This window comes from Lontra canadensis, unplaced genomic scaffold, assembly GCF_010015895.1.
Source record: "Lontra canadensis isolate GAN:19392208 unplaced genomic scaffold, GSC_riverotter_1.0 scaffold263, whole genome shotgun sequence".
NCBI classification, from domain to species: Eukaryota; Metazoa; Chordata; class Mammalia; order Carnivora; family Mustelidae; genus Lontra; species Lontra canadensis.
The window spans coordinates 104463-117129 of record NW_022631257.1 but is presented as its reverse complement, the minus strand read 5'-3'; the positions used below and the strand labels follow the sequence as shown (position 1 = coordinate 117129).

The following is a 12667-nucleotide window of genomic DNA, read 5'->3' as shown; positions in this document are numbered from 1 at the left end:
TCATCATTTTCTTGAATTTCAAAACCATGCCTGATCTGGCTGAATTCTCTCTTCTGAGTTTGGCTCTAAACCACTGACCACTCCAGCCAGCAGTCTGTTCACAGTCTTGGTCTTGGCCCCTACTTTCCCCTAGCCTGGCATGCCATTTTGCACTAGTTCCCCTTCCTTGTCAGGGGACCCTTTCCTGCTTCCAGACCCTGGAGAAAAAAGTTCCATACTCTATACTGTGTGACCCTCCTTAACCCTAGGAATGGCTGACTAGCCCACCATGGGCCCCTAACACAGGAGGAAGGGACCAACAGGATGTTTCCTGGCAAGCTGATGTGTAGGGTTCTGTCCCCACGGAGGGGCAGGGCTCCAGGCAAGAGAATGAATATGCAGTATGTTTTTCTAGAGAAAAGAGGTCCCGCAAGCATTCTTGAGATCTCCAGGCATCTGCCTGTCTTCTGAGGTCTGCAGATGATGACATCTCTGGACCCTGACCTTTCATTTCTCAATTTCTAGTCACCTAAAACTGGGTTGAATTTCCTTTCCTATCTGGAATTAGCAAAATTACTTTATCCTTGTTCGAAAACTTGATTTTTTTTCACTTGGGACACCTTAAGTCACCTCATCCTTCTCGCAAATGAAAGGACAATTTCTCACAAATGAAGGAGTGACTTCTTTCTTTTGATCTACCGCTCTGTCTGCCCATCTCCCCAGGAAGCCATTCCTGAAGGAAAGTGATCTCTCCCTGCCTGCGAGTCCCCTACAGGCACTTGTTATGAGTGTCCTGGAGTCCCCCCTCCTCTTCTCATTGACTGACTGTTTTCTCTGTCTGTCTTATGTCCCCCAATAGAAAGCCATCTCCTTAAGATCAAGGACAATTTGGGATCAACTTGCATCTGCCTGAATCCCAGCAGAACCTCTAATCTCATCCCTTCTATCAGATCCTCAGAGGCAAAGAAGCCAACCATGTGGTTTATGCCTAGCAACACGTTTATGCCGAGTCATAGAACCTTCTGGGTGGGCAGGCTACAGGGATATATACAGGAACCCTTGAATTTACATATAGGAAAGCGTGGAGCCGCTAATGGTCAGTCGGCTGAGAAGACTCAGCATCAGCTCTCGAGCAAGGCAACTACGGAAGAGAGAGACAGAATTTTACTCTTTGTATTTGAAAATGAAAGAGACAAAACCACCCAGCTTTTCATTGATAGAAGACCAGCGAGGCCATCGTGAAACATACTGACAGGACGTCTATTCTTTGAGTTACTGAAGCTCTAATCAGGGCGCGTCTATTCTTTTTTTTTTTTTTTTAATTGTATTGCCTTTTTAAAGCCAGGTTATTTTTACAGCAATAGAACTCCTAGAACAGTAAACAGGAGGTGAATGTATTAGGCTTTAAAGGTGAAAGGGGTTATTTAAGAGTGTTATCAGAACTAGCCAGCTGCAAACACATACAGTATTGGAACACTGAAAAGAAATAAAATTAAAAAAAAAAAAAAGAAGAAGACCATAAACCTTTCCCTCCATAGCAGGGCTCGGTTACTCATTCTGCCACCCTGCTGCAGGGAAAGGGTCTTTGAAACTTAGTGTCACACAACCCTCGAGGTGTCCAGCCCTTGCTGCCATCCTACTTTCTAGGTGAACAGTTCAAGGGAAGTAAAATGATCTATTTGTCCTCCCTTAACCTGATGGCATTAGGGTTTTCCAAGTGATAATGATAATGACAATGATAAGAATCACCATTTCCTGCCACTTTCCAAGTGCAAGGGTGAATCTATTTTCCTAAGGGTCAGTAGGTTACTTATAGGAAATGATACAGCAAGTTAGTGGCAGAGCTGGAATTTGAACCTGAGTCTTTGGGAGACTGCTAACCTGGTACTCTGACATTTCTAATCTCTCCAAGGAACACTAATCTGATTGATCTCGTGGGAAACTTCTTTAAAAGTTAAGGAGGAAGGACTTAATAGTCAAATTATCCACCCACAACTTCTAAATTTGGGGGTTTCATGAGGCACACTAGTATATTAAAGGCTCTGAGAAGATCCGCAATACAGATGCATGCTTTTCTTATACAATGCAAGTTTCCCAAAGTCATTAGAATTCCATTTCCTATCACATGAGACAACAGTCTATTGCCAGGGATACATCTTGGATAAGGATGCATGCCAAATACAGGCTTGGCAAGCAGAACCTTACCTAGTTAAAAATGGAATAATATTTTCCCTTATGGAGAAGTATAAGAGCAGCAGAGCAGGAGTCAGCAGGATAGTGACCAAGCTCATTTGTGCTCATCCTCCCAGGTTTATTTTGAAAAGGGAGCCTGCTGCAGTTCTGGGGTAGGGGAGGTTCTGGGCAACATGGGTGAAGGCGAGTGGGAGGTTCAGTCTTCCAGTTACAGGATGACCAAGTTACAAGGATAAAAGGTGGGAATATAATACAATTATAGGGAATATAATATAATCAGTGGTATTGTAATAGCCTTGTGTGGTGGCAGATGGGAGCTACACTTGCGGAGAGCAGAGCATAACATACAGACTTCCTGAATCACTATGTTGTACACCTGAAACTAAAGTAACCTGGTGCGTCAACTATACTGGAAGGAAAGGGAAGGGGAGGGGAAGAGGAAGGGAAGGACACGGGGAGGGGAGGGGAGGGAAAGGAAAGGGCAGGAGAGGCGGGGAGGGGAGAGGAAAGGGAAGGGAAACAGGAAGGGAAGGGAAACAGGAAGGGAAGGGAAGGGAAGGGAAGGGAATGGTAGAGAAGGATAGGGCAGGGAAGGGAAGGGAAAGAAAAGGAAAGGAAAGGGAAAAGAAAAAAGAAAGGAAAAACCAGTAAGCCTAGTTTTGCCAGTGTGGTTGCAGTGTGGTTAGTGTGGTTGTAGTGGGAACAGCCAGGCTCCTGAGTCTGCTTCATTCTCTCAGCAGAAGCTAAGGTATCACAGACACTTTGCTACCCTTTTGAAACCTCAGTTTCCTGATGTAAAACAGTGATTAAAAAAAAATCTTTACTCTGCAAGGGTGTTGTATAGCTAGAAATAATGCATCTGAAGCACCTTCAACAAGTCACCGATTACCACGGCTCTCAGTTAAGTTTAACAAAAGTGATGTTCCCTTTGTCTGGAAATTGCACCTGCTGTTTCTCTACTTGGCAAAGTCCTGTTCACTTGATCGGGCCCAGATCAAAGGTCACCTCCTCCACAAAACTTTGCAAGGCCCTGTTACTTTCCCATTGACCTTCTCACCTCCATTCCCCAGGTGCTCACAGAACCCAATGTTTGCCGCTCCCACATCACTCACCCTGTGGTTTCAGTCTTATTCTGTATGTGTCTGTCTTCTCCAGGACACTATCAGCTCTTTGAAAGCAAAGCATGTGTTGTAAGCACAGTGTCTTCTACACAGAGCGTGCAGCGCAGAAGAGGGCGTACATATGCCCAATAAATACCATCCAGAAGGAGATAAAAGAGGAAGGTATTATAGGGGCGCCTGGGTGGCTCAGTAGTTTAAGTGTCTGCCTTTGGCTCAGGTCATGGCCCCAGGGTCCTGGCATTGAGCCCCACATTGGGCTCCCTGCTCAGCAGGGACTCTACCTCTCCTTCTGTCCCTCCCCCTTACTTGTTACTCTCTCTCTAAAACAAATAAATGAAATGTGTTAAAAAAAAAAAAAGAGGAAGGTATTGTAAACTATCATCTTTGACTCCAGAGACTTGGCATTCTGAGACTCAAATATACATATACCAGAAATGACCAATCATCAAACAGTGCCTCCTTGAGCTAAAGTTTAGAAATCATAAAGAACTAAGTGGTTGGAGGGAGTTTAAGGATATCCATGAACCAGTGTAGTAGCCACACGTAAGTATTACAGGTCTGTTCACACTCACCAACATGCGCACACGCTACGTACTTGTATCCCATGGAGACAGTGAACAATTTTACATGAATATTGAGAAATAATGGATGAAGTCATTGGAAGAACCAAATGGCTTAACAATATGAAGAAGGGCAGTGGCTGACCTCACGAGGACATGGCTTTGAATTCCAGTGAGATACTGGGCACTGGGAAAGCTGCGGCTAAAGTCTCAGTTTACCTCCCTATAAAGATTCGGTAAGAGAGTCCACTCAGAAAGTTGTCAAGGGGATTGATTAACTTGGAGCCGGTATGAACACACCAAGCAGACTAGCACGACATTGGTATTCAAGACGTTTTATCTGCGGAGAATTACTACCTATCTCGCCCACTGGACTGAGCTCTTCGATGTCAGAGATCTCACCACAGAAATCCCCAAATCCATCCCCAAGCACTGCACCAAACACACACCACCAGCAACTCCACAAATCCTTGCCGCACGATGAAAGACGACATCAGTGGGGCGCCTGGGTGGCTCAGTGGATTAAGCCGCTGCCTTTGGCTCAGGTCATGATCTCAGTGTCCTGGGATTGAGCCCCGCATCGGGCTCTTTGCTCAGCCAGGAGCCTGCTTCTCTCTCTCTCTCTCTCTCTCTCTCTCTCTGCGTGACTCTCTGCCTACTTGTGACCTCTCTGTCAAATAAATAAATAAAATCTTAAAAAAAAAAAAAGAAAAGAAAAACGACATCAGGAGAAATGAGAAGGCTCTGAGTCACCAACCACCCTGATGCTGTTGAAATTCTAGCTTCTGTACCTGTGAGACAGGGTGGTTCTGCTCTCATCCATGGAGGTATTACTACCCACCAGGCTCTGGGCCAAGCCCTCCCGATTTATACAATGGAGCATACTTGTGCCAAGCATGTTTACACATTTTTATAAGTTTAATCTCACTTGACAGAAGAAGGCCCTCCAGAGATACCCCCAAGAGCAAGCATACAGACAAAAAGTGCACACACAGATGCTTTGTAAAAAGAAAGAAATATTTACCCATGTATATACGTGCACATTCCTTCAAAACTTATCTCCACTTCTAAATGGCTAGAACTAGAAGGTATTAACAGTAGTAAAAGTAAAAGTATGGTAGGAGCAGGAAAGGGGATTACAAATATACGTGTGTGTGTGTGTATGTGTGTAAGTCACGTGAAACAGCTTTGATATAATTATACGCCAAGGAACAACATCCTTATTTCACATTGAATGGGGAGCCTCTAAACCTCTGGAAGGGTGAGCACAAAAGAAAAAGCAAACCTGGGGAAAACACATGGTGAGCCTGGGAGGCTTTCTCTTCGGTCCCCTGAGGTTTTTCTCACCCATTCCAGAACGTGTTCCTCATCAGCCCACTCAGGGAACAATGGCAGAAACAGGAGGTAAGGCTTGCTTTTCCATTTTCTTTGCTGCCTGTCTGCAAAGGATCAATCTGAAAACAACAGAGAGGTACGGAAGCAGTGGGAGGGAGTTGTCAGGCCCCATCAGGGAGGGAGCTGATGTGTTTCCTAAAGTGACTTCACTGCTTTGTGGCAACAGGGAAGCCAAAGGACCATAAGGGACACTGTCCCCATAGCACGGGAAGTGGCCTGCTGTGGCTCTGGGCATGCGGGAAAGCCAGCATCAGGGGATCACTTGTGCAAACCAATGGTGTCTAGTCCTCCCATCTCTCAGCCTCCTCCCATTGTAGATGGAGGCATGGTCCATGGCTCCCGTGCCTTGACCTAAATCATCTTACTCATCACGGCTGTCCCTCAACAGCTGCCCGTCTCTACATCTTTCCTGACTGCACATCTCCTTGTCACTCCCTGCCATAAACTTCGTGAAACCCATTATGCCATACTCCTCCCTACAGCGTGAATTATGATTTCATTACCGCGCTGGCCATCCTTCTTATTGGTGAAGCTTGCTCATGGTCATATTACATTAGAAATACATACTTTAGAGTCGCATGGCCTAGTTTTCAATCTTGACTATACCTCTAGATCGCTCTGTGTCCTTGAGCAAGTTTCATAGCCTCTGAGAACCTAAGTTTCTTGAGTCCAACATGAATCTAGCTGTCTGTCTGTTCCAAGGTCGCGGACAGCCTGAGCGCTTGAAAAACAAATGTCAGCTACTAAAATCAGTGTCCAGGACAAAGAACGGCTTCAATAAAGGTCACCTCCCTTCTTACCAAGATATCAGAGGGAATCAAATCCATGCCAGGGGTCACTGAAAATGTCACAGACCTAGCAGAGGTAGAAGAAGTTTCGTACAGAATGAGAAGAACCATCCACCTTGTCCGCAGTTCAGTGTATGAACGGGGAATCATCTAGATACTTACGTCGTGTGCGGATGACTTTGTCCCTTTCCCAAAAGAGATCTCACCGATGTGGAGAGGGGAGAGACTTGCAAACAGATACATGTAAACCAGGTAAAAATACCAGCCTTGCCCATTTCTGCTTGTGAGATTCCAGGAAAGATCTCTGACCTTTTTGGTATCGGTTTCTTCATTTATAAAATTGGCTAAAGACAGCCCCCGGCAAGATTGTTGTGAGTTCACATAGAATGATTAGCACCATGCCTCTCCCATGGTAAACAGTCAATACATGTTAGTTAGATTTCCAAGAGAATTCCTGGGTTTTCAATAATAGTCATCAATGCTAACACTGTGGTTACTAAACATCGGGCATTATTCTAAACAGTGACTGATTTTTCTCACAGAAGTATTCACTGAATTTCAGTGCTCACAGGAAACCTATGACATAGACACTATCATTTCTCTGTGGTAAGAGGGGGAAATGGAAACAGATCTCAGGGGCATCACCTGACTTGCCTAAGGCACACAGCTAGTACGCGGCAGAGGCTGAAGTCAACACCTGTATTTCAAGCAGTCAGGCTTCAGAATCTGTTTTTGTTTTGTTTTTAAGATTTTCTTTATTTTATTTTACAGAAAAGGTGAGAATGAGCATGAGCGGGGTGAGGGTGGCAGGCAGAAGGAGAAGGAGAGAGAATGTCAAGCAGACTCCCCACTCAGCATGGAGCCTGATGCAGGCTCGATCTCACTGCCTGAGATCATGACCTGAGCTGAAACCAAGAGCTGGTCTACTCAGGTGCCCCCAGAATCTTTCTTATTAAGCACCCCACTACTCTGCCTCCAAAATTCAGAAAAATGAACTCCTTGCCACAATACCCTGTATTTGAGAACTTCAAGAGTAAAGCCTTTCTTCTTAATCTCTGTAATAATTCATTATCAATCATGGTTTCTTTTCTTTTTCTTTTCTTTCTTTTAGAGAGAGACCGAGCACATGAGTGGGGGGTAAGGGAGAGGGAGAGAGAATCTCAAGCAGACTCCACACTCAGCGTGGAGCCCATCATGGGGCTCAATCCCACCACCTGAGATCATGACCTGAGCCAAAATCAAGTCAGATGCTCAACCGACTGAGCCACCCAGGCGCCCCTCAGTCACGGTTTCTAAGTGCAAGGGACTGAAACCAAACTTGTCTGATTTAGGAGCACATAGAAGAAATGCAGGGGGATTCACAGCATGAACAGGAATGCTGAAGAAACAGTATCAGAGAGAAGGTCCCGGCAACAATGCCTGCAGTTAAACAGCCCCAACATATCGTATCGCCGGAAATGTCTAACCTCAGCTCCAGTGGAAGAGACTGTATCAGACTCCCTCTTACTGAGAATGGTAAACCTGGATAAAATCACACACACACATGCACGCACACACCCCTAACATCCGTTGGAAGAAACTACAAACTACATTAAACGCATAGACCCTGGAGCCCCATGCCTGCATTCAAAGCTTACCATACCATTTACCAACTCCATGGTCTTGGGCATGGCAGTCAACCTTGCTGTGACTCAGTAGTCACATCTACAAAATGGGGACCTGTCTCCTATGACAGTCCAGCAAATTTTTCTCTCAATCTTCCTGTGACAGCCAGTCAAACAGAGCAGCCGCCGGCCAATGTCCTTGAGGAACGCCCCTTGAGGAAGTGTGGGGATGAAAAATGAACTAGAAATCAGACCATCAAGGGCTGGGATTTCTCTTTATCCACACCCAATGGCTAAATTGGTGTCCTGGAGCCTCCTAACATCTAAATTCCAAATCTCTGGCTTCCAAATCTACTGCCTTGCCCATAAGCAAGCAGTCTCTACTTCAAAGGCGTCCAGAAAACACAGCTTACTCTGAGTTGCCTCAGGCCAGTGACTTCCCTTGAAACTCAAAAGTCAGCCTGGTGGGAGAAAATTCCTGTGTGAAAATAATACCTTCTTCCTCGGTCTTAGTCTCCTGCTCATGACCAAGTTTTATCTATTAGCCTTTCAGAAGGGGAAAAGAAAACCAACAAGATTCCCTTCTTGTTAGCCCTACAGGATCTGACAGAACCCAGGAAAACAAAACTAGCTCCTTGGCAAATTATCGCCTAAGCCTTCAGCTACAACCTCATCACAGAATATTTATCGCTGGTGATAATGTAAAGAGGCAGAAAGATCACAGTGTAATTTGGGGATCCCCCATGGTATCCGCTGCTTTTGACAGGGGAGGAAATCTGCTTCCTGAGGAGAAAGCTTGGCGTGGATGTCAGAGTAAGAGACTGAGGCAGTCTCCCCTCCCCTCACCCCTACAGATACTCCAGAGAGAGGGCTTCAGGTGCATGAATTTCATTCGAGGTCAGTCTGTGTAGGAAAAGCCCAGCTGAGCCCAGGGCCAACCCAGAAAGGCCACAAACATAATTCAATAATGTAGGGCATACAATCATATCTTTTTTTTTTTCTTTTTGACTCCCAGTTTGTTTATATAAAAGTACAGGGGGTGCCTGGGTGGTTCAGTCGGTTAAGTCTCTGACTCCCGGTTTGGGTCGTGATCTCAGGGTCCTGAGATTAAGCCCCACATTTGGCTCCCTGCTCAGCATAGCGTCTGCTTGAGATTCTTTCTCTTCCTCTGTCCCTCCTGCTCATCTCTCTCTCTCTCTCTCAAATAAATAAATAAAGGGGCACCTGTGTGGCTCAGTTGGTTAAGCATCTGCCTTCGGCTCAGGTCAGGATCCCAGGGTCCTGGGATGAGGCCCGAGTCAGGTTCCCTGTTCTGCAGAGGACCTGCTTCTCTCTCTCTCTCCCTCTCACTTCCCCTGCTTATGTTCTCTCTCTGTGTGTGTCAAATAAATAGATACAATCTTTAGAATAAAATAAATCTTTAAAGAAAATAAAAAATTGAAAAAATAAAAGTACAAATCTGATTTTTGCTTCTGCATGGAATTAGTAATATATACACTCTTAAATTTGCATTCTTTACCACTTATAATGTCTGCTCTGATGCATTCTTATTTAATCCTTACTAAATCATTTGTGATAACTTGTATTATTGCCAGATGACACGTGAATAATTATATGTCCAGAAATATGAAAAAATATGGCCAAAGCTACCAAACAAGTAAATGGTGGCATACAAATTTAACTATAGGAATACTAATAGCAAGAGATCCTGAACTGTATCTGAAATGAGGCGGGAATGATTAAAAAAAAAATCTGTGGGCCAAAAATAAAATGTTCTAATGTTTAAGGACAATTAGAAAGTGAAGATTTCAGAGAACAGTTATAAAACCATTTGAGCTACTCTGCAGTTAACAATCTAATATTAGTATTGGATTGAGAATCATCATTGTTCTCTCTTCTCTTAGAATATTCTAGTAGTCAACCAAGACAGAGAGCCCAATTCACAAAGAACTACCAGGAGACTATGTTGGAAGAAACAAGTACAAGTTAAATAGCAGATCATAGACACTAAGAACTGTAGAGTTTTGCTGCATTTCTTTATTTGATCAACAAACAGCTGTGCATTTATACTCTGCTGTAGTAAGCTCTGCGGATATATCAGAGAACAAAATACACAAATTCCCTGCCCCCATGGAACTTATGTTCTGTGGCTGCACAAATCCATTTCCTAATGCAAACTACATCTGAATGGGTAAGTTAGATTTTTATGGAAAATGGGTGGGATGTATGCAGTTTCTATCTGAATGTTGGCAGTGAGCCCTAAGTCTACAGCAAGTCAAGAGAAGCGTGGAATTCTAGTCAATCTAGAATCCCGGGCACAGAATTTTAGAGGATACAAAGAAACTCAGTAATCAAGACAAACAATATATTTTTCTTTTAAAGATTTATGTATGTATTTTAGACAGATGGAGAGGGCAGGGGGGAGGAGCAGAGGAAGAAGGAGAGAAAGTCTCCATCAGACTCCCCACTGACCTGAGATGAATCAAGAGTAGCCCAATTAAGCAACTGAGCCACCCAGACTCCCCAAAAGAAGCAATACCGTAATGCAATAATCTTAAAAATCAAAATTAATGCAAAAACTCAATAATGAGCATAATACCAAAATTCTAAATAAAGGCAAGCTTTTCTCTTTAGTCTGGCTCCACGGGGCTCTGAGTGAGTAGGTAGAGGCTAAGGGCAAGAAGGGAAGCTCTATTAATGCTTGTGGGGGCACCTGTCCAGTTGTAAGCCCTGAGGGCACCTTCCTAACCCAACCCCTGGCACCTGTCAACTTGCAAATGGAACTGTCTTAGAAGTGTAGTGACTCCTGCAAATGGAGCACAACACTGCTTTTGTCAGTTCCAGTGTGCTTGTAGTTAATGATGCCCCAGGATAGAAGGAACAGAACTCGAAAGTAGAAAGTCCAAGGGCCCGTGTTTCCAGCACCATTTACTTCCGATGTCACTGCGTGCAGCTCCCTAGCTTTTCTGGGCCTCACTTATGACATCTATAAAATAGGTACATCCTTTCCAGCTCAGTGGCTCCAGCAGACCCTGACCAGCTGGCCCAAATGTGGCTTCGGTGAGGACGAAAAAAAAAGTGAGGACGGCGATATCTACTTGCCTTTACGTGATGCTTTTGGAACCAAAAACAGTCCATTTTTGTCCAGCATCGGGGTACATTTTGAGGTCAAGTCCAAAACAAAAACAAAAACAAAAACAAACAAACCAAAAAAAACCCTTGATATATTTTATTTTCATGTAGGGAAACTGGGGAACTTACCTATTATGAAATTTTTGCATATGGGTACAAAGTAAGCCTCCATAGGAACTAATTATATGTCCAGGAATCCTCATCCTAAGGGCACCTGTGCTGATGTGACCCAGTAAACTCACCAGATAACCGTGGGCAAGCCACTGAATTTCTCTGGACCTCAGTTCTTTCATTTAGAAAACAGGAGATAGACTTGATGATCTGTGGTGTCACAGCTTGACAGCCAGTGATTCTCCGAGCTTACTGATCAAATATAGTGTCTCTAAGCCAGGAAATCAGAAACAAGCTGCTGCCCCATGGAAAATACCCCATTATTATTAGATAGTTTTTTTTTTAATTTTCTAGGTTCCGTTACATTTGGCCCTGCTGATCTTTCTTTACATCTGCAGAGATAATGAATCTAAGAATGATTCATTTCTTTGTCATGGGGAATGAAAATGAGATTTTGGACAAGTACTATCCCCATGCTTCTCTCTTATCCAATAAAGACCTTTCTCCTTCACAGAGAGTCTATTTTCAGAGCCATAAGACCCGGGAGCTAATCTGAAGGTTAAACACTTTTTACAATGATGTCTCCTTCCCAAGCCACTCGTCCAAAGCAACACTGTCTTTGCTAGCCCACATGTTACTGCTGGGTATTTCAGCTGACATTTAGAAGAATTCCCACATTCAGCCAGCCTCAGGGTCATTAGAGTCTTCCTGAGTCTTAATTTCTGTGTCACCTTTGTGGTGTGGAAGGTCCTTGAGCATGGCAAGATGTCTCATACCTTCCCATGTTTCTCATTTTCCACTTGGTAAACATTTGATGGAGCAAACCCTCCCCACTCTGAGGCCACTGGTTCATCACTGCCCTACCTGCTGACTTACTGCCATTAATATGGGCATCCTCATCACTCCCAGTCCTGCCTGACTCTTCCTCTTCCTTCCCTCTGACTCAACACAGTCCAGAAGAAGATAAAATGGGGTCTACACTTTCATCTTCTTTTTCTCCACATACGTTCTTAACCTGCCAAGGCACAGAGAGGAGCATCCCCATGTGCTTCTGACCAATGAGAAAAACCACGTGCCCCCATCATTGGTATAGCCGCAACTAACTAGCTATCCAATGAACTAACTCCATTCCATTGGTCCTGACACTTTCCATGCCTCTCATCTCTTCCACATTCTCACTTCCTTTCTTGCCAAGCCTAATTCCATGCACCATCATTACAATCACTCCTGACATTTGCTTTCAACACTGTTGCTGTCTTTTCCCCCATCATGCTTGTGTGGCAAAGCCCAGGGCTATAAATAACTACTGTCCACTGCAGGTCTGACCAGAGCAACAATAGCCAGCTGGGGAACCAGCCGTACTTAACGTTCATGACCACATATTATACTTGGCCCCTCGAGCAGGGAGGGGATGTCCCCTCACAGGAGGTCCTGTAAGGTCCAGGGCAAAGAGCAGATGCAGTCATTCCTTTACAGAAGAAGGAGAGAATAAATACCTGGGAACATTAATACAATCTAGAGAGGTGGCAATAAAAATAAAAATAAACATGTCTATTAAAGATCTATTTTGAAGATAGAAAACAAAAGAAATGTAACATAAAGAAAAAGAAATAAAAAATGACTCTTAGGTTTTGAGTCTGATAATTGGGTAGATACTGGTTAGTTATCCAACTTAAAAAAAAAAAACTAAGGATGAAGAGGTACAGGATTGGGATGTGGACAGAAAGGTCTTTATCTCCACTGGTCAGGCTGTCTGAGTCATCCAAGGGAAGTGTTCAGAGAGG

At 44.1% G+C, this 12667-nt stretch overlaps 1 protein-coding gene across 1 annotated transcript in view; it reads right to left on the bottom strand.

The window, feature by feature from the left end:
* Window positions 1-12667, bottom strand: part of LOC116862574 (cytosolic carboxypeptidase 4-like) — a 209855-nt gene that overhangs the window by 153476 nt on the left and 43712 nt on the right. The window lies entirely within an intron of this gene.